The sequence below is a fragment of the Malaclemys terrapin genome, chromosome 6 (genome assembly GCF_027887155.1).
Source record: "Malaclemys terrapin pileata isolate rMalTer1 chromosome 6, rMalTer1.hap1, whole genome shotgun sequence".
Taxonomy (NCBI): Eukaryota; Metazoa; Chordata; order Testudines; family Emydidae; genus Malaclemys; species Malaclemys terrapin.
In genome coordinates this window covers 45,858,094-45,878,415 of record NC_071510.1, presented here as the reverse complement: position 1 = coordinate 45,878,415, position 20,322 = coordinate 45,858,094, and the positions used below count along the sequence as shown (strand labels likewise).

General features: G+C 41.7%; 1 protein-coding gene across 3 annotated transcripts in view; it reads right to left on the bottom strand.

The window, feature by feature from the left end:
* Nucleotides 1-20,322, bottom strand: part of AOPEP (aminopeptidase O (putative)) — a 408,370-nt gene that overhangs the window by 383,140 nt on the left and 4,908 nt on the right. For all 3 annotated transcript variants that reach the window (XM_054031546.1, XM_054031548.1, XM_054031547.1), the window contains exons 2-3: nucleotides 20,204-20,268; nucleotides 1,728-2,128 (exon numbers count right to left, since the gene is read on the bottom strand). The gene's annotated coding sequence lies outside the window, so the exon portion shown is untranslated. The remainder of the gene's footprint in view (nucleotides 1-1,727; nucleotides 2,129-20,203; nucleotides 20,269-20,322) is intronic.

The window sequence follows — 20,322 nt, the reverse complement described above, 5'->3', positions numbered from 1 at the left end:
GTTATGGAGGATAGGATTAAAATTCAAAATGATCTGAACAAACTCGAGAAATGGTCTGAAGTAAATAGGATGAAATTCAATAAGGACAAATGCAAAGTACTCCACTTAGCAGGAACAATCAGTTGCACATATACAAAATGGGAAATGACTGAATATGAAGGGGTTCTGCAGAAAGGGATCTGGGGTCATAGTGGATCACAAGCTAAATATGAGTCAACAGTGTAACACTTTTGCACACAAAAAAAAGAGAACATCATTCTGGGATGTATTAGCAGGAGTGTTGTAAGCAAGACACGAGAAGTAATTCCTGCGCTCTACTCTGTGCTGATTAGACCTCAACTGGAGTATTGTGTCCAGTTCTGGGTGCAACATTTCAGGAAAGATGTGGACAAATTGGGGAAAGTCCAGAGAAGAAGCAACAAAAATGATTAAAGGTCTAAAAACGTGACCTGTGAGGGAAGATTGAAAAAACTGGATTTGTTTAATCTGGAGAAAAGAAGTCCAAAAGAGGACACAATAACAGTTTTCAAGTACATAAAAGGTTGTTACAAGCAGGAGGGAGAAAATGTGTCCTCATTAACATCTGAGGATAGGATAAGAAGCAACGAGCTTAAATTGCAGCAAGGGTGGTTTAGGTTGGACATTAGGAAAAATTTCCTGTCAGGGTGGTTAAGCGCTGGAATAAATTGCCTAGGTAGGTTGTGGAATCTCCATCATTGGAGATTTTTAAGCACAGGTTAGACAACACTGGTCAGGGATGGTCTAGTTATTACATAGTCCTGCCATGAGTACCATGGACTGGACTAGATGACCTCTCAAGGTCCCTTCCAGTCCTACAATTCTATGATTCGACTAGTAACACATTGAGTGAGTACTGTCCTATTAGTACCACTATAGTTTTGATAGTTACCAAAACTCAGATCCACAAAACAAAGACTTAAGTTTTCAAACTTGAATGCCTACAGTTAAGTACCTAAATCCATATGCAGGGACTTACATAGGGGGCCACTACTGAAAATGAAGCCTGAAGTCTGCTGTGGAAGTTCCAATTTTCTAATAATTTTAGAAAGGTTATCTATTAGCACACTAATAATATGCGAAATACACTCTTCTCTGCCTTGAGAAAGTGCCTTCCTTGTAGCTATGTCTGTGGGTCCTTCCTCTTCCTTCCCATCTCTATTAAGATCCCTCATATTGCCCTAATATTAGACAACCAAAGACCTTGTCCCTTCTTGACACTGTAGTAGCTTGGAGTGATTCCTCCCTGTCAGCCTTGAAGGGAGGCCACTCCACCTCGCTATGCCACCTATTGGTTGATGGCCAATTGACAAGGAATTAGCACGGTATGTGCCAATGGGGCAGACCAGGGCAATTATCAGTCTTCAACCCAGCTGTGTCTTTGGGGCAGATGGAGTCAGGCTCAAGCTCCCTGGGCACAGCAGAGCAACTGCAGTCTATGGCCCAGCTCCCTGGGTGCGGCAAAAAGCAAACAAATGGAGGCCATCTGGCCTAAAGTGGGTAGGCTGCTACCTCAGGAGTGGGGCTAGCAGCAGGTGGTAGAAGGACCCAGGCCCAACCTACTCCACCAAGTCCCAGACCAAAGCCCTAGCAGTGGCGAGTAATCCTGCCACTGGGTCAGCAGGGATCCTCCTGAAACACACTGACTCTGGATCCAGCAACACAATCAGATTAATGTCTGGTTTCTTTGGGTTACTTCCTATCCCTACCTGTTCAAAGGGCTTTGTCGCTCACGGGCCCTCAGGTTCCTCAGGGTACTCAGCCGCTCCTTGGGGTATTCCTCCAGGGGCAGGGATTGGTACAGCTCAGTCTCTGGCTCAAGGGTCAGCAGTAAGGCAGAGGCATCCAACTCCTTCCATGGCTCTCCCTCAACTGAGCTGGAGGCCCCACATCTTATACTTCCTGTTCCACCCCTCTGCTTCTGGCGCAAAGGGTGGGCCTGGCCTGGCTCCGTCCACCACAGGGCAGGGAGTGGTTCCTGGTCAGCGTCAGAGGGAGGCCACTCCGCCTATCTACAGACACAGTTCCTGAATTCAAGTACTTGGTTGTGTAGGTTCTGTGGTCGTCTCTCTCTGCTCCTTGGTTCACAGCATGAAAGAGAAGCTGGGACCTGCAATGGAAAGACATGGTTCATAGTGGAAGTACAGGGTGGGAAAGGAGTAGTAGTATTCATGGAGGTAAGAGAAGTGGAGCTAGGTTAGGACTTGCTCTAGACAAGAGTCCTGGGCTGGCTAATCCTCCAAGCACCAGAAACCCTCCCTGCTCCTGCCATGGCACCATCGAGTGACAACCAAACCAAACCATAAAATGGGCCTTCCATGTAATCAGTGTCACAGACAGCATTAATATTTGAGAATGCCTGGCTCCCAGTCCTAGCCTCAGACTCTCTCACCCTGAATGAAAAGGCTTACAGTGTCACCCTTTTCCTCATGCCACTTTGCAGTACTTTAGATAGCAAGATTAGTATAAAATCCATTCAAGCAAGAGTAGTACAGTGGAGAGCAAAGGCACACATGTTTAATATTTGCATAATGTATGTAAAGTCAGGACACCCAGATTTGCTGACAAGCTGATTTATTTTCCAGCAGTACATATAATCTGTAGTAATGGGATATTACTGCAGCAAAGTTCATTTACTTACAGTAAAATAACCACAGCCCACACCTATTCAGAAATTCTGTACTAATTCAGACAGGCCTTTATGTGCTGAACTTGTATTCTCTGGCACCACTGTTAATATTTAAAGGGATTTAAATGCATGCCATTAGTAGAAAATGAAGAGATTACTGTGAAATAAGAACATGAAGCAGCAGAGACCTTTCCTGATTCCAAAATAACTGGCTTTAGATTGTAGACAAGAAAAGACCATATTTGTGGGGAAAAAATTGAGCAAAATATGAGACAAATTTTTGTTTTGCTTTAAATATACCTGTATAATTAAGTATTCATAGAATGGCAAGTATTCAAAAAAGCATTCGGAGGAGTTTTCCATCCCTTCTGCAGCCTGTGGTTTGCTTGCAGCTTTTGTCCTTAAGGGGAATGGCAGGAAATCAATAAGTTTATCAGCCACTTATACTTTTTATTCCTTTCTAGCCTCAAATATGAATTAGGCCCTCTCTATACTAGAACATAAGAATGGCCATACTGGGTCAGACCAAAGGTCCATCTAGCCCAGTATCCTGTCTTCTGACAGTGGCCAATGTCAGGCACCCCAGAGGGAATGAACAGAACAGGTAATCATCAAGTCATCCATCCTCTATCACCCATTCCCAGCTTCTGGCAAACAGAGGCTAGAGACACCATCCCTGCCCATCCTGACTAAAACTATTCAGGGCACTACTGCTCAGAATCTGCACACTACACTTCTGCAGCCTATGTGCACCTGTCATCATCTAAATGAATACCAGAGGATGGTCCAACTGGGGCAACATGCAAAGGCTTGGCAGCAGGCCTGGCAAGAAGTGAGGATGTGATAAGGAGATCATAGAATCATAGAAGATTAGGGTTGGCAGATACCTCAGGAGGTCATCTAGTCCAACCCCCTGCTCAATGCAGGACCAACACCAACTAAATCATCCCAGCCAAGGCTTTGTCAAGCTGGGCCTTAAAAACCTCCAAGGATGGAGATTCCACCACCTCCCTAGATAACTCATTCCAGTTCTTCACCATCCTCCTGGTGAAATAGTGTTTCCTAATATCCAACCTAGAACTCCCCCCCTGCAACTTGAGACCATTGCTTCTTGTTCTGTCATCTGCCACCACTAAAAACAGCCTAACTCCATCCTCTTTGGAACCCCCTTCAGGTAGTTGAAGGCTGCTATCAAATCTCCCCTCACTCTTCTCTTCTGAAGACTAAATAACCCCAGTTCCCTCATAAATCATGTGCCCCAGCCTCCTAATCATTTTTGTTGCCCTCCGCTGGACTCTTTCCAATTTGTCCACACCCCTTCTGTAGTGGGGGGACCAAAACTGGATGCAATACTACATGGATCCATACAGCTCTAACTCCCTGTATAGGAGGGGCACAGTGACTATTGAAGCTATTGCCCATAACTGCAGTAGAGGTGCAGATGTGCTGGGTTACCACTGCTTTGGAGACCCTGGCCTGAAAGCCAAAGAAAATCCCTGAGCAAAACCCACTTACCCACAATGTGTGCCGAAGTGGAAGGATAAATGACACTTCATCACCATTTTCTGCAAACACATATTGACTAACAAACACACTGAGAGCCTAAGAGCAATTGTTTTAGGCTGTTTTAGAGAAAGCTAAAGTGGAAAGATTAATGCCACTACATCACCATCTTTTGCAAACTGTGGGAGCATAATAAGAATCCGATAAAGGAAGAAGAGGGAACAGAAGAGTGAGTACAATGAATAGAATGTTCTTATTTGGAAGTACAAATGGTTCCATTTCAACAAAACAAGTAACGGTTTAAAAAAAATTTCTCTGTACTGAACAGGCATATGTCATTCACATGTTTTCAGATTAGTACATCTACTAGAGGAAGAAATCTGCCATGTATCAATTTATGTCACTGATATGCTTGAATTGTTACTCCTGTCTCTAAATTAAATGTTCATAAGGGAACAAACATTTTACAGGGCTACAAGGTCTACAAATAGGGGTTCTAGGAATTACAGCAATACAAATAATAAATAATAATAATAATAATGTTCACTCTTCCACTTACTTGGACCATCATGTATTAAAGAGGTCTCCAGTGCACAGGATTTGATAACTCTTTTGAGGAAAAAGAAAAATGTGGCTGCTTGGAACATCTGGTCTGCCTGGCAAATGATTACTGGTATACTGATACTTGGAAGAAATGAGCATTGCCACCTAGTGGTAAACTTTTGCAACCAAGCAATTCTATAACTGAATGGAAAATCAGGACTTCAAATTGAAGAGATTTTGTTTAAATGGAAATGCCTATAACTAAACACCGAATTTAATTTTTCATACATTATAGTTTTTAAATGATTTTATCACAATCCTTTGTGAAATTGTGTCCTGTTCTTTGATGGGAAGAACTTCATCCTAGCACAGAGTAGAGCTGGAGGAGCAGGAGAAAATCTACATGATTAGCAGACTCCTCTTTTTTAAAGAGGTGTGTGTATCAGCAGGGAAACATGCTGAGTTTTACAGATACTTAAGGGCAAAGTTTGCCCTGAAGCACACCCCAAGCAATCCTATTCCGTAGAGCAGCACAGGGTGTAACTAAGGTCAGAATTTGGCCAACAGTCTTCATAATGATAACTTTATAAAGTGAGAGAATAGCTTTAAGATCTACATATAACAACCACTATAAGTGCTGAATGTCTGATGTTGACTTATTCAATGTGTCCAGCCGCTGCGATAGCCATTAGATAAAATATTTCATTAATTTACTTTTTTTTTTTTTTTTTACTACAAATGGAGAAATTGAAACCCTGGCTTCCTGTTCTAAGTAATTTTTCATGGTCTGGCAGCAAGTGTGTGACAGAAGTGAGAATAGTACCCACATCTCTTGACTCCAAATCTTGTGCCTTACTTGTCTATCTATGCCCATGCTTGTCATTGCAGTATCTGAGTATCTTCACTGAAGTGTGAGAGCACTAGATTGTGGTCACTATATTACTTGGTGTGGTGAATTGTTCCTCATTATGCACGTTTCTCTTTTCACTTGTGAGATGTGCCCCTCACCCCATAAGCTGTCAATGATGCCTCTCTCTTTAGGAAAGCAGAATACAATCTTTCTGTGATTTATCCAAAGGAGCCATGTAACTTAAATTATGTTAAAGAAAGAAAGGAGGGGACGGGGGAGAGACTGTGCCACATGATGGCAGAATAAAGTTTTTAACGGTGTGGCAATACATTTCCATATATCAAAAAAAATGTGTCTCCGGTTTGGTGTGTTGTGCTCTCCAAATAATTTTTTCTTCTGTCATTAACATGGTACTACATCAGTAGCAGCAGATCATATACTGGACCTTCTGAACAGGCCAAAGGTCATACAGAGGATAGCATGTGAAGATGGCTGCTGAACAGGCTGGATTTACAACCAGTTTTTCCAGCAATTTTATAAAGATATCAGTCACTACATTAAAAAAAACTTGCCATTACGGTTAATGAAATTATAAAGCTATTTACTGAGACTAGTATACTTTTTTGATTAAGCAAAAATGTATCAGAAACAGCCTAAGAATCTAAATATCTTTAGTCATATACTTTGTATGGGGTATATATTAACAAATATGCCAAGAATCAGCAGAAGGTTTCCTGCTCTTCAGAAGAAGTGGGCTTGTAGGCACTCAGTTTCCAAGCTACTTATGAGCAGAACAGATAAGCCAAATACCAGTTAGTGGTACTCTGGAGAAAGAAGCTTGAACTAGGACTTGCTGTCAAGAATATACCTAATTATTAGGTATAAAAGCCTTCTCCTACAGCGTTTTCAGACTAAGACTTTCCTATACTTCATAGTTCTAACCCTTCCTGTTTCCAGTTGTCAGGGACAGTGTGCAGCAAAGATCTATTACTTGGGGCCTGGTAAGCAATGATAGAGTTCTCTGCTGGTTGTGGGGAATAAGCCCTTCCTCCTCCGAGACAGGCCACGCAGCCTGCATGAAAACAGGAAATGATAGTGTTCCCAACATGCCCAGAGAAAAGCAGTAGCAGTCCACCCAGAGACAACTCTTGTATGGGTGTCCCCTGTCACAACAAAGAGGGGAGAAGCAATGATGTGAGATGTGTCCAGGGCCCCAGAGTACCTTGATCCAACCTTGGGTACAATATATACTCTAGACAAGTGAGATGAACAGCCACTGAACAGCATAACATAGATAAAGATATAATCTACAACCAAATTCATACGTTAGTATAGGAAAACAGCTAATTTCCACTGTTTAAGGCAGTGTCAAGTTTAAACAAGTATTGATTTTGCTCATTAAAGAATAGCATATGTGGGGAGATGAGCCACTCTCAGATTCAAATGGACTAGACTATTTCTAAAAAAAGAAGAACAGGAGTACTTGTGGCACCTTAGAGACTAACAAATTTATTAGAGCATAATCTTTCGTGGGCTACAGCCCACTTCTTCGGATGCATATAGAATGGAACATATATTGAGGAGATATATACACACACATACAGAGAGCATAAACAGGTGGGAGTTGTCTTACCAACTCTGAGAGGCCAATTAATTAAGAGAAAAAAAACTTTTGAAGTGATAATCAAGCTAGCCCAGTACAGACAGTTAAGAAGTATTCTCACACTTCTTAACTGTCTGTACTGGGCTAGCTTGATTATCACTTCAAAAGATTTTTTCTCTTAATTAATTGGCCTCTCAGAGTTGGTAAGACAACTCCCACCTGTGTATGCTCTCTGTATGTGTGTGTATATATCTCCTCAATATATGTTCCATTCTATATGCATCCGAAGAAGTGGGCTGTAGCCCACGAAAGCTTATGCTCTAATAAATTTGTTAGTCTCTAAGGTGCCACAAGTACTCCTGTTCTTCTTTTTGCGGATACAGACTAACACGGCTGCTACTCTGAAAACTATTTCTAAAGTTAGTTTACTACAATAATGAAAAGCAGTTTACATTCTCTTTTGTAAGTCACTGTCAGCAGTTCAAAAAGAACAGAAGTACTTGTGGCACCTTAGAGACTAACAAATTTATTTGAGCATAAAGCTTTCATGGGCTACATCCCACTTCTTCGGATGCATAGAATGGAACATATATTGAGGAGATATATATACACACACATACAGAGAGCATGAACAGGTGGGAGTTGTCTTATCAACTCTGAGAGGCCAATTAAGTAAGAGAAAAAAAACTTTTGAAGGGGGTAATCAAGATAGCCCAGTACAGACAGGTTGATAAGAAGTGTGAGAGTACTTATATAGAGTCAAGTATCAGAGGGGTAGCCGTGTTAGTCTGAATCTGTAAAAAGCAACAGAGGGTCCTGTGGCACCTTTGAGACTAACAGAAGTACTGGGAGCATAAGCTTTCGTGGGTCAGAACCTCACTTCTTGCATCTGAAGAAGTGAGGTTCTGACCCACGAAAGCTTATGCTCCCAGTACTTCTGTTAGTCTCAAAGGTGCCACAGGACCCTCTGTTGCTTTTTACTTACATAGAGAGATAGATTCAATGTTTGTAATGGCTCAGCCATTCCCAGTCTTTATTCAAACCTAAATTGATTGTATCTAATTTGCATATCACTTCAAAAGTGATATCTCCTCAATATATGTTCCATTCTATGCATCCGAAGAAGTGGGATGTTGCCCACGAAAGCTTATGCTCAAATAAATTGGTTAGTCTCTAAGGTACCACAAGTACTCCTGTTCTTTTTGCGGATACAGACTAACACGGCTGCTACTCTGAAACCTGTCAGCAGTTCAGCAGCTGTTTTATACCCAAGCCCTGATTTCCCTTGGGGTGAACAGACTAACCAGTACTCCACATAGGATTTTCAGTTTTTCCTAAATTTTAAAAGTAAAATATCATGCTAATTTATTAATAATGAAAGTTGATAGATAGACAGATAGGAGCGAAAACCTCTGTTCACTCACAGAACACAATGGCAATGCAAGATTCCCCACAAAAGTGCTTTAACTCTATTTAGGAGGCATTCTCTCTGAATGGTTATGAGGGTAGTTTATTATCCAGGCTATTTATTCCCATCAGTTCTCGTGGTCACATTGCCCCTGACAGAAGCCATTATCTGGCAGCATCTTATGGTATTTGTACCATTCTGGCCCACATATTTGTTTGAATATCCTGTGTCGGTCACCTTCTCCCTCTCACCAACGTTCAAAAATTAATTTTCCTCAAGAATGAACTGCAGTGTCAAAAAGTGTCTTAAAGAAAGCAATGCTTACTTTTTAAAAATAAGAGAAAAAGCAAAGCAGATAAAACTATTAATCTATGTCTAGCCGTGAGTGTGGGTTAGGATTGCCAACCCTCCAGAATTGTCCTGGAGTCGCCAGACATTAAAGATGAATCTTTAATTAAAGATTATGTGATGTGATGAAACCTCCAGGAATATGTCTAACCAAAACCGGTAACCTTATCTAGGTTAGACACTGTAGTTACAACATAATGCTTTACATCACTGAATCACATCCTTACTTTTATGAGTTCAGAAATCTGTCAAACTCTCAGGCTTTGTCTAAGCATTTCTATTTCTTTCCTACAGTGAGAAGAACCCAGCTCCTCTGTATCTTCCTCTGGTATTTAGGTGTTAACAACCTTTATTACCTACTGATTCTAATCAAAGAAGTTCTACAATGGATCTTGAGATAGACATCCCCTCTGCCACTGTACATTCAGTTTTATTCGATACTGAATGGAAATTAGCTTCCCTGAATAGACTGTTTTTAATCTCCTGTCAGTTAACATATATCACTTCAAAGGCCCCTTTGAATCAAGATGGGTGATAATCATCATCATGTTCCTATTACGGCTCTGGCATTTAGGAAGCGACAAAGCTCATAGACTCATAGACTCATAGACTTTAAGGTCAGAAGGGACCATTATGATCATCTGGTCTGACCCCCTGCATGCTGCAGGCCATAAAACCGTCCCTACCCCTTCCCTAGACTCTGCTGTTGGAGTCCCCAATCCTGTGTTAAGTGACTTCAATCAGCGGAGACCCTCCTGCTAGAGATCCCTGCCCCATGCTGCGGAGGAAGGCGAAAAACCTCCAGAGGCTCAGCCAATCTGCCCTGGAGGAAAATTCCTTCCCGACCCCAAATATGGCGATCAGTAAGACCCCGAGCATATAGGCAAGAGTCTCCAGCCTGACCCCTGTCAGCCATTATACTATTTACCTACCATTGCTTGGTTTTCCTTGACTACTATGCTTTACCATTAAACCATTCCCTCCATAAACTTATCTAACTTAATCTTAAAACCAGACAGGTCCGTCGCCCCCACCGTTTCCCTCGGAAGGCCGTTCCAATATTTCACCCCTCTGACGGTCAGAAACCTTCGTCTAATTTCAAGCCTGAACTTCCCCACGGCCAGTTTATATCCATTCGTTCTTGTGTCCACATTAGTACTAAGCTGGAATAATTCTTCTCCCTCCCTTGTATTAATCCCTCTAATATATTTAAAGATAGCAATCATATCCCCCCTCAGCCTTCGCTTTGTCAGACTAAACAACGCAAGCTCCTCTAGTCTCTTTTCATACGACAGGGTTTCCATTCCTCTGATCATCCTAGTGGCCGTTCTCTGCACCCGTTCCAGTTTGAGTTCATCTTTTTTAAACATGGGAGACCAGAACTGCACACAGTACTCCAAATGAGGTCTCACCAGCGCCTTGTACAACGGAAGCAGGACCTCCCTACTAGATATACCTCGCCTAATGCATCCCAAGACAGCATTGTCTTTTTTCACCGCCACGTCGCATTGTCGACTCATAGCTCCTCCACTCCTCTCTGTTTCTAGCAAGTCTTTCAATGGTTCCCTAGCTGTGCCCCATGTTTTTCAGCTCGGCTTCTACAGCTCTTTGCCATGTTGTTTTCAGGCGGCCTCGTTTTGACTTGCCTTCAGGTGTCCATCTTATTGCCATTCTGATGATGGAATCAGTTTCCATCTGAAGCACATGGCCAATCCATCTCCAATGCCTCCTGGCAATGATGGTGCTCATATCCTCTTGGCTATTAAAATAGTTATTTGCATATAAATAGGTCTGTCTCTTCAAAACTGGTTGGCTGCCTCAGGCTGAGGAGTCATACACAATGCAGCTCTCATCAAATCAGAACCTTGAAGTTACCACAGTTGTCAATAATTCTCCAAAATGCCAATCCTATATGATTTATTGTAGACAATACCCAGTCCAACACAGCTTCTCTGCAAAAATTGCTGACAGGGTGCCAGTTAGTGCCAATTGTGATTCTGATTTTGCAATGAGATATTAGAGCTAGTCAAAATTTTCCAACGGAACATTTTTTTAAATTATTAAACAACCGACTGTAAACACCTAGAAGATAACAGGGTAATAAATAATAGACAGAATAGCTACATGCCAGTCAACCTAATTTCCTTCTTTGACAGGATTATTGGCCTAATGGATAGCGAGTGGGGAAGCAGCAGCCTTGATGTATCTTGATTTTAGTAAGGCTTTTGACACTGTCCCATATGACATTCTCACAACCAAACTACCAAAATGTGGTATAGATGAAATTACTGATGGGTAAACTACTGATTAATAATTACTCTTTGCGTATGTTTTTTCAATGATTCGCTGTCAATCTGGGCAGATTTGTCTACTGGGGGTCATATGGGGTCTATCCTGGGTCTAGTACTATTCAATATTTTCCTTAAACTTGCATAACAAAGCAGAGAGTCTATTTATAAAAGTGGCAGAAGACACTGGGAGGGGTTGCAAACACTGTGGAGGACAGGATTAGAATTAAAAATGACCTTGATAAATTTGGAGAATTGGTCTGAAATCAACAAAATGAAGTTCAATAATGACAAGTGTGAAGTACTACACTTAGGAAGGAAAAATCCAATGCACAAATACAAAACGGGTAATAATTGTCAGAAAGAAGAGACAGGAGTAGAGCCAGTCTCTGGGCAACCTAATGCATCGAGCTGACCTGAAGCAGGGCTGCCTAATTTGTAACACTGCCTGATTGGTTGGATGATCCTGCAGACCAGCTCTTAACCCCACCAGCAGCAGTTCAATGGCTACTCAAAAGCATTTGCCCATGATTGCAATAGCTCCTGCCTTGTTCCAAGCCCTGCTCCTGCCTTGTCCCACTCCAGGTAACCCTGCTCCGACCCTTGACTCTGGCATTTGACTCTGGTTCTGACCCTGGGCTCTGACTCCTGGCTCAAAACTCTAGCTTTGCCTCTAACCCTTGGCTTTGGCCTCTGACTCCTGTTCTGACCACTACGCATGACCCATGTCCCAGTCACTGACAATAACTGACTAGGCAGTAGTACTGCTGAAAAGGATCTGGGGGTTATAATGAATCATAAATTGAATAGAAGCCAACAATGTGATGCAGTTGCCAAAAAGGCTAGTATCATTGTGAACTGTATTAACAGGATTGTTGTACGTAACACAAAGGGAGGTAACTCTCCTGCTTCACTCGGCACTGGTGAGGCCTCAGCTGGAGTCCTGGGTCCAAATCTTTACCAGGAGAGATTAATAAGACTGGGACTTTTCAGCTTGAAAAAGAGACAACTAAGAGGGGATATGATTGAGATCTATAAAATCATGACTGGTGTGGAGAAAGTAAATAAGGAAGTGTTATTTACTCCTTCTCATAACACAAGAACTAGTGGTCACCAAATGAAATTAATAGGCAGCAGGTTAAAACAAACAAAAGGAAGTATTTCTTCACACAACGCATAGTCAACCTGTGGAACGCTTTGCCAGAGGATGTAGTGGAGGCCAAGACTATAACAGGGTTCAAAAAAGAGCTAGATAAGTTCATGGAGGATAGGTCCATCAATAGCTATTAGCCAGGATGGGCAGGGATGGTGTCCTTAGCCTCTGTTTGCCAGAAGCTGGGAATAGGCGACAGGAAACGGATCGCTTGTTCATTCCCTCTGGGGCACCTGGAATTAGCCGCTGTTGGAAGACAGGATACTGGACTAGATGGACCTTTGGTCTGATCCAGTATCGCCATTCTTGTGTTCTTATGACAAATTTGAGAAAATCTACAGAAGAACAACAATTATGAAAGGTTTAGAAAACCTGATCTATGATGAAAGGTTAAAAAAACTGGGCTTGTTTAGTCTTGAGAAAATAAGATTGAGGGGAGAGGACCTGATAAAACTTCAACTATTTTAAGGGTTGTTACAAAGAGGACCGTGATCAATTGTTCTCTGTGTCCAGCAACGATAGGACAATATGTAATCAGCTTAATCTGTAGCAAGGGAGATTTGTTGGCTACTAGGAAAAACTTTCTAAATTCTGGAATAGGCTTCCAAGGAAGGCTGTGGAATCCCCATCATTGGAGATATTGAAGAACAGGAGGGACAAACACTTGTCAGGGATGGTATAGGTATATTTGCTCCTGTCTCAGCACAGTGGGATGGACTCGTTATCTCTTCCAGCCATACTTTTTATGATTCTATGATTTTTCTGTTTGAAAATGCTGTTTTTTTGGAAATCTAAAGAGGACCATGTTGATTGTGATGAAATTTTATTTAAGGAAAAAAACAAAATGAAGCATTCCATTTTTACAGTATTGGAACAGAATGTTTTGAATTTTCATTTCAAACTGAATTTCAAATTTTAAAAACATTTTAAAAGTCAAAGTAGGAATTAAACATTCCAATATTTATCAAAATAGAATGTTCCACTCAATCAAAAAAATTTTGTAAATTCCATTTTGCTGAACAAATTTAAGCATTTTGTTCCGATTTGGATCAAAAACAAATTACAAACTATATCTGTGTAAACTACTTTTAGAGGTGATTTTGCATGCTATGCACTTTGTTTAGGCAAAACTTTGCTAAATTTGAGGTGTAACCAGGGCCGCTCCAGCTTTTTTGCCACCCCAAGCGGTGAAGCGGGGAGGGGGGGGGTAAATTAAGCCGCAATCGACGGCACTTTGGCAGCAGCTCTACTGCGCCGCTTCATTCTTCGGCAGCAATTCAGCAGCGGGTCCTTCGCTCCGAGACGGACCTGCCGCTGAATTGCCGCCGAAGACCCGGACGTGCCGCCCCTTTCCATTGGCCGCCCCAAGCACCTGCTTTCTTCGCTGGTCCCTGGAGCCGGCCCTGGGTGTAACAAAGACCTGTCTCTCTATTGCACAATGATAATTAGGCAACTTATGTAAATTTACCAATTTCCTGTTCTTGCCTCTCAAAGGTGTAATGTATAGCTCCAATGTAAAACATTTTATTTCAATTTTCATTTTATTTATTTTTTATCCTGTGATTAAAAAATTATTTTGCTGAACCCACTGCAAAAAAAAAGGAGGGGAGGGGATTTTGCAGGAGACATGTTTCTTCAGATAACAGTGTTAGTGGGGACAGTCTTTATCTCTCTCCTTCACACAGTTATAAAAGTCTTTTTAAACTTTTATTTTTTCATTGTAAAACCAAATGATGGTGATAATATACTGATCCCAAAAATCACTTTTCAAATAACATCCTGTAAACTGGTGGTACAGGGTTTGAATTAAGAGGCCTCCTTTCAGCTAAAGTCAATAGGTGCTAATTTCCAATAAATATAAATGTTATGAAGAAATACATAACTTTAAGTAAATGGAATAAGGAAATCGGTATAAAGGTTAGGCATGCCTTTCACAAGGGTCTGCCTACCATTTTTTTTTAAAAAAGACAAATGCTAAAGTTATGTAAAAAGAGGGGTTTGATTCCTAGTACAGAATTTAGCTGTCTGCTAAATTTACATAGGTTTTATCAAAAGCCTAATAAAGAAGTGCATTCTCTTTTTTTTTTTTTTTTTTTTTTTGATATTTTAGCTCTAATTTACATTTTAATATGCTGCAATGAATAAAGTGCAGTGTTCACTGTGACTCTCGGAAAGTGTGCTGTGTTCAGTGACTCAGGAAATTATGGGAAATTAAATATCAATGGATAAAAACATTCAGAATGACACAGGAAAATGTGATGCATTTTAATATTCTATGATGTGTGATTCCCCAAGAGATCCTGTGGTTAAATACCTTCTGTTTGGTTCAACTAAGAAGACACAGTTTGTTGCAAGTTCCCAGAACAGGATATTCTGTCATTTGTCCAGTATCAGTTTGTGAAGTGAGAGCTTTACTCTTCTCCCTGCCTTTTTTCCCCCTTTCTTGCTGTTTTAAAAGGTGACTGTCCCTTGCCATAGGTAACTAACTCTATAGTTATAGTTTCTCTCTCTATCACGAATACTTTCTGACCTTTGTGCAATTGTTTAATCAGCTTTATTTAGAAAAAAGAACTAACTGCAAATAAAATATTTTCCTCTAAAAATTCATATTAACATATGTATTGCCATTTCTTTATTCTGCTGTTACTAAGATTTTGTAAATTATTTAATGCCTTTATTTAGCAAAGTATTAACTCCATAAAAATGTTCCTCTCTAAAAATGCATGTAACACTTTATTCTTCTGTCATTCAGACTTTGTACACCTGTTTACTAGACTTTATTTAGAATAACACTAGATGTGTAAAAAGCACATTTGCCTCTAAAAATCAGGAAAAGCATGAAAACTATATTGATCGTTTAAGTCTAAATGTACAAAATATTTTTTTTCCAAAATGGCGCAAAAAATGCACATGTCCAAAAATGAGACGTAGGGGAGGGACATAAAGAAAAGAGGAGGCATAGAAACCTGTCAAAATGTATATGATAGTAAAGGTACAACTCTTCCTAATGGCCACAGTTGGCTGAACCACCATCTGTTCCCAAACAACATTGTCGGGGGGGGGTTATATAGAAGTGCACTCATTCAGTAATGTTTAATCAACCAGAACTGACCTTTCTCTCCCAACAACAGAGCTTGTTTTCAATAAATGTTTAACTTACTGATTTCTGAAGAGAATTCTTCATAACACACAGAACCCAGTTCTGATCTCACTTACACTGGTTTTATAGTGGTGTAACTGCATGTCTTCAATATAGCTGTATGCCTGATTTATAAAGATTAGAATAAAAAGCTTGTCTTATATTTTGAAAATCTCGTGACACTTTGGCTATTGCATACACCTCTGCAGTAGACTCCAAATGTTTCCTTTGTCATTCCACTTCACCTATCTCAGTGGTCTCCAACCTTTTTACACACAAGATCACTTTTTGATTTAAGTGCAACCCAGGATCTACCCCACCCTTTCCTCGAGGCCCTGCCCAGCTCACTCCATCCCCCCTCTCTCCGTCGCTCGCTCTCCTCCATCCTCACTCACTTTCACCGGGCTGGGACCAAGGGGTTCACAGTGTGGGAGGGGGCTCCGGGCTGAGCCTGGGGCAGTGTTGAGGTGAAGGAGGGGGTGCAAGCTCTGGGATGGAGTTTGGGTGCAGGAGGGGGCTCCGAGTTGTGGCAGAGTGTTGGGATGCAGGAGGGGGTGTGGGGTGCTGTCTCTGGGAGGGGGGAGGCTGGGGCAAGGGCTTGGGGTGCAGGAGGGGCTTTGGGGTGCTGGCTCCAGGAGGGGGCTCAGGGCTGGGGTGCGGGATCCCGCCGGGCGGTACTTACCACGAGTGGCTCCTGGTTGGCGGTGCAGCAGGGCTAAGGCATACTCCCTGCCTGCTCCAGCCCCACACCACTCCCGGAATGGGCCAACGTGCCCCCGGGTGGGGGGGCAACGTGGCTCCGTGCGCTGCTCCTCTCTACAAGCACCGCCCCTGCAGCTCCCATTGGCCTCAGTTCCCCATTCCTAGCCAATGGGAACTGCGGGGCCGGTGCTTGCAGGCAGGAGCATCGTGCGGAGACGCCTGCCCCTCTCCTCCCCCAGGGCTGCAGGGGCATGCTGGGCACTTCCGGAAGCGGCATGGGGCCGGGGCATGCAGAGAGCCTGCCTTAGCAACAGCCCTGCCACAGCCAGAGATCACGATTGACTGGGAGAGCCTCCAGGATCGAACAGTCGATCGCGATCGACCAATTGATGATCACTGACCTATCTGTTTCTCATTTTCTTGACCAGGATATGTATAGATATTGTCAGAGGAACCACTTAATCCCATAACACTTATAAACTTGGGAGTTCTTTTACTTTAGCACATGCATATGTAAGATATTGTTCAATAACAATCTAAGTGAAACATGAAAAGCCAGATGGCTGCACACCCATCATGTCAACAGTTTGGAAGAGAACTTACAAGCATTTTGTTTAGTATTACTGCTAAATTTTCCTGCCCCTCTTCTTTCCCTCTTTCTATGCTGTCCTAATAAGCTGTGGGAGTTAAAACAGGCGGCTGCCAAACGACGTTAGAAGGGAGCATTTCACAACTTTAAACGAGCATGATCCCTAATTGATCAGCAACTTAACATCGAAACAACGTTAACTGGGACGACTTTAAGTGAGGAGTTCCTGTACCAGAGTTTCAAATATTCCATTCTGGAGATCAGGACAATGGCTATAAAATGACCAAACTTTGCAAGTGCGTGTGCACTCTGACTATGCCCAAATTAGGCATCCAAAGACTCCCATGTGCACGTACCAGTGGAAGTTTGTACATGAAGTCTTTGCACGCACAAATGTGTGTCCCCTTTTGAAGATTTTTACCCTCAATTCTACATGCACTTGACACCAATGGCATCCTGCAGAGATTCCAGTATGAGATTTGCACGTTTGGACTTGAGCCTGTGCTTGGCCATGTGATGAATGATCTTCCATGAGGGTTTTATATCAAGATCAATAGGTAATTTAGGTCATGCTGGTTCTCACAGCAGCTTTTCATACAACTGACCATAGATTGCTGGTTTGGTGACAAAAGGATGTTGCTGATGTGTCTGGAATTGCCCTTCAGTATGGTTCACATTAAACCTTAGATACCAGTCAGTTGGTGTTAATGAACAATTGTCATCACTATGAAGTGACCAAACTGCAGCATTTCTCAGAGATTTCTCTCACTTTGTTAATTCAATGTATACATGAACAGGGATCAGACTTGAGGGGAAAAAGTAGGCTCCCAAATAACACCCACTTGAGATGCAAAAATAAGATTGTGCAGTTCTGTATTATATGAGCATGTTTCTTGAGCACTTTGATTAGCAGTGAAATAGCTCATGTTGACATTTAAAATGTCATCACCAGGGTTCATAATTAACTCCTTTGAAATGATAGGTCTTGCTACTGGGTAGGACAGCTCACACCTCTCTTGCAATTAATGTTTCAGCCTGGCTGCATACTCAGATAGATTTTACTATCTTGGTTTAAATTGGGAGTTTTCTCTGCAATCATAAGGCCTAGAGACTTATTTTTGCTAAACAGTTTAAAGTCTGATACACCATATGCAGTCCCCATGAAGAGTACCAGCTTGCTGAGTCACTGTGAACCTTATAGAACCCAGAAATCCTGCTGCTGTGTAGAGACTTGTTATGAAAAGGCTCTCTTTTGCATCATGTTGTTGATTACTGCAGGGATTTGTTTGGAGGTAATGAGTCAGGTTACAAATGTTGGTATTACTTCTGACTGCGCCTTTTCAATGGCACAAAGAGCATGTTGGATGTGGTTAAAAAAATTTTTTTTTTCTAGTTATGCAAGTTGAGTAGGTTCAGCCCTTGTTTATCTGATGACAACCTTACCACAGCAACACTTGCCCTCCTGATTATGAGTTTAGCTTATTGTCATTCCATTCCCCTTGGAGTATGGCTTTCAACAGAGCTCCTCTATAATTTGCAGTTTATTTGGAATGCAGCAGCATATTTTTACTCATGGTCTTGAGCTAATGGAATCATAGCACTTCAGTACTTTCTAGATAGTCAATATAAATAATAAAGTGCCAGATTCATCTTAAGGTGGCATTGTTGATATTTAAAAAAAAATTGTTAGTAGTGTCAACATGACTATATACAAAATTTCTCCTTTGAGCCTAAGGCTGATAGGTGTCTATATACACATATCACCCATTATTTGAGGGACCTGTACTGCTGCAGCTGTGCCGCTGTAAGGTCTCCTGTGTAGCTGCTCTATGCCAGTGAGAGATGCTCTCCCACAACACAGTGCTGTTCACACCAGCATTTTTGTCGGTGAAACTTTTGTCAGTCAGGGGGAGGAGGGTTTCACACTCCTGACCAACAAAAGTGCTAGTGTAGACATAGCCTTAAACTGTTTAATTTCTTACCTTTTCCTTTTTACTGGGTATCAGCAGTTTGTGTAGTAATTTGACATCATGATGGCACAGGAGTACCTTCAATAATGGTATTTCGGTAGGTTAGTTTTGCAGTTTATTGGGGGAACAAAGCTTGTTTCACCTACTGAATCAACTAGTCTCTTAATCAGGCTGGAAGTATTATTCTCTGAGCTACATCTATAAGAGCTGCAAATGCAGCTCTAGTGCATGTGGTGGTTCTGTTAAGTTATACTGTCAACAAGGCAGGATTTTTAAGACCCCCTCCCTTTTCAGAACTGTGGCCAATCATTAAGCATTCACCAGATCAACTTATTCTGGCTATGATCAAGAACCATATTCAGCAATCAAATATCAGGCCTTGCAGCTCAAACAAACCAGAGATGGTATTAAAAGTAAGTTAGACAGGTAGTCAACTCAGGCATTACATTTCATGGAGTTCTGCAACTCTGAAAGGAGTTATACTGCTCAAAGAAGCCATCTGGTATGAAGAACCCATTCTCTAGGTCCCATCCCCAAAGCATAGGTTCCAGGGAAGGGTGGCTGGCCAGAAGACAGATTTCACTCCATTCAAGGGGAGAGGAAGGAAGCTAGGACAAAGAAAAGAGGAATGGAAAGAGAGTTCCAGGCCAACAAACATATGGGAGACCTGATTTGTTGTTTCCAAAGAGGTAAATCAAAAAATCATTCACTGAACTATACTGGCACCCCAAGCCTCTTTCTTCACCCTCATGATTTTTGTCATACATTCTTCCTGTCTCTTCCACTCCCCATCTACTCTTCATATTTCTTTATGATTTCATTTCCATACAGCTCTTTACTCAGCTCTACAATTGTTGAGGCTTTTAGCTCTCAAGCTATATTGAAATCATTTCATTTAGCCCTTAACATGAAAGTTCAAGACATCCTTGGAATGGAGCAATGGGGATAAAAGTAACTGAGTGAACCAGCTGTCCAGCTGATGGCAAAGGTTGATCTCTCCAAAAATGTTGCTAGCCTAAAATGTTAGTGCCCTACATGGTTGCTCAGTTTGCTTTAAAGACCAGCCAGGAGGAAAAAACAGCGTGTTTTCTATTCAGGTCAAAGTAGTTTATCTTAGATGCCATCTATATAGGAAAGGAAGCCAAACCTGACACCTGCCTAATGAGTCTTTGCTCCACCACTTAATCCCTTTCATTACTTCCACTACCATTAGGAAAAAACACCATAAACCCAACCCATCAGTGAATATCATTGCTTTTTTCTATACTATATGATTCTGAAGTTCCCTGCCTGTCCTGGTGAATGAATGTCAGCTCCCAGATGTTGACGATGAAAGATGTGTGAGGCACAGAGGATGGCTCCCATTCAGCATTTAAACATATGCTTAATTAGATCCGTATTCAGCAGAGCACTTAAATATGTCCTTAATTTTAAGAAAGACAAGGTAGAGGAGGTAATACCTTTTATTGAACCAACTTCTGCTGGTGCAAGGTACAAGCTTTCGAGCTTTCACTCTTCTTCAGGTCTAGGGAAAGAAATCAGCATGTTTCAGATAAAGTTTATTTACTGTAGTGTATTT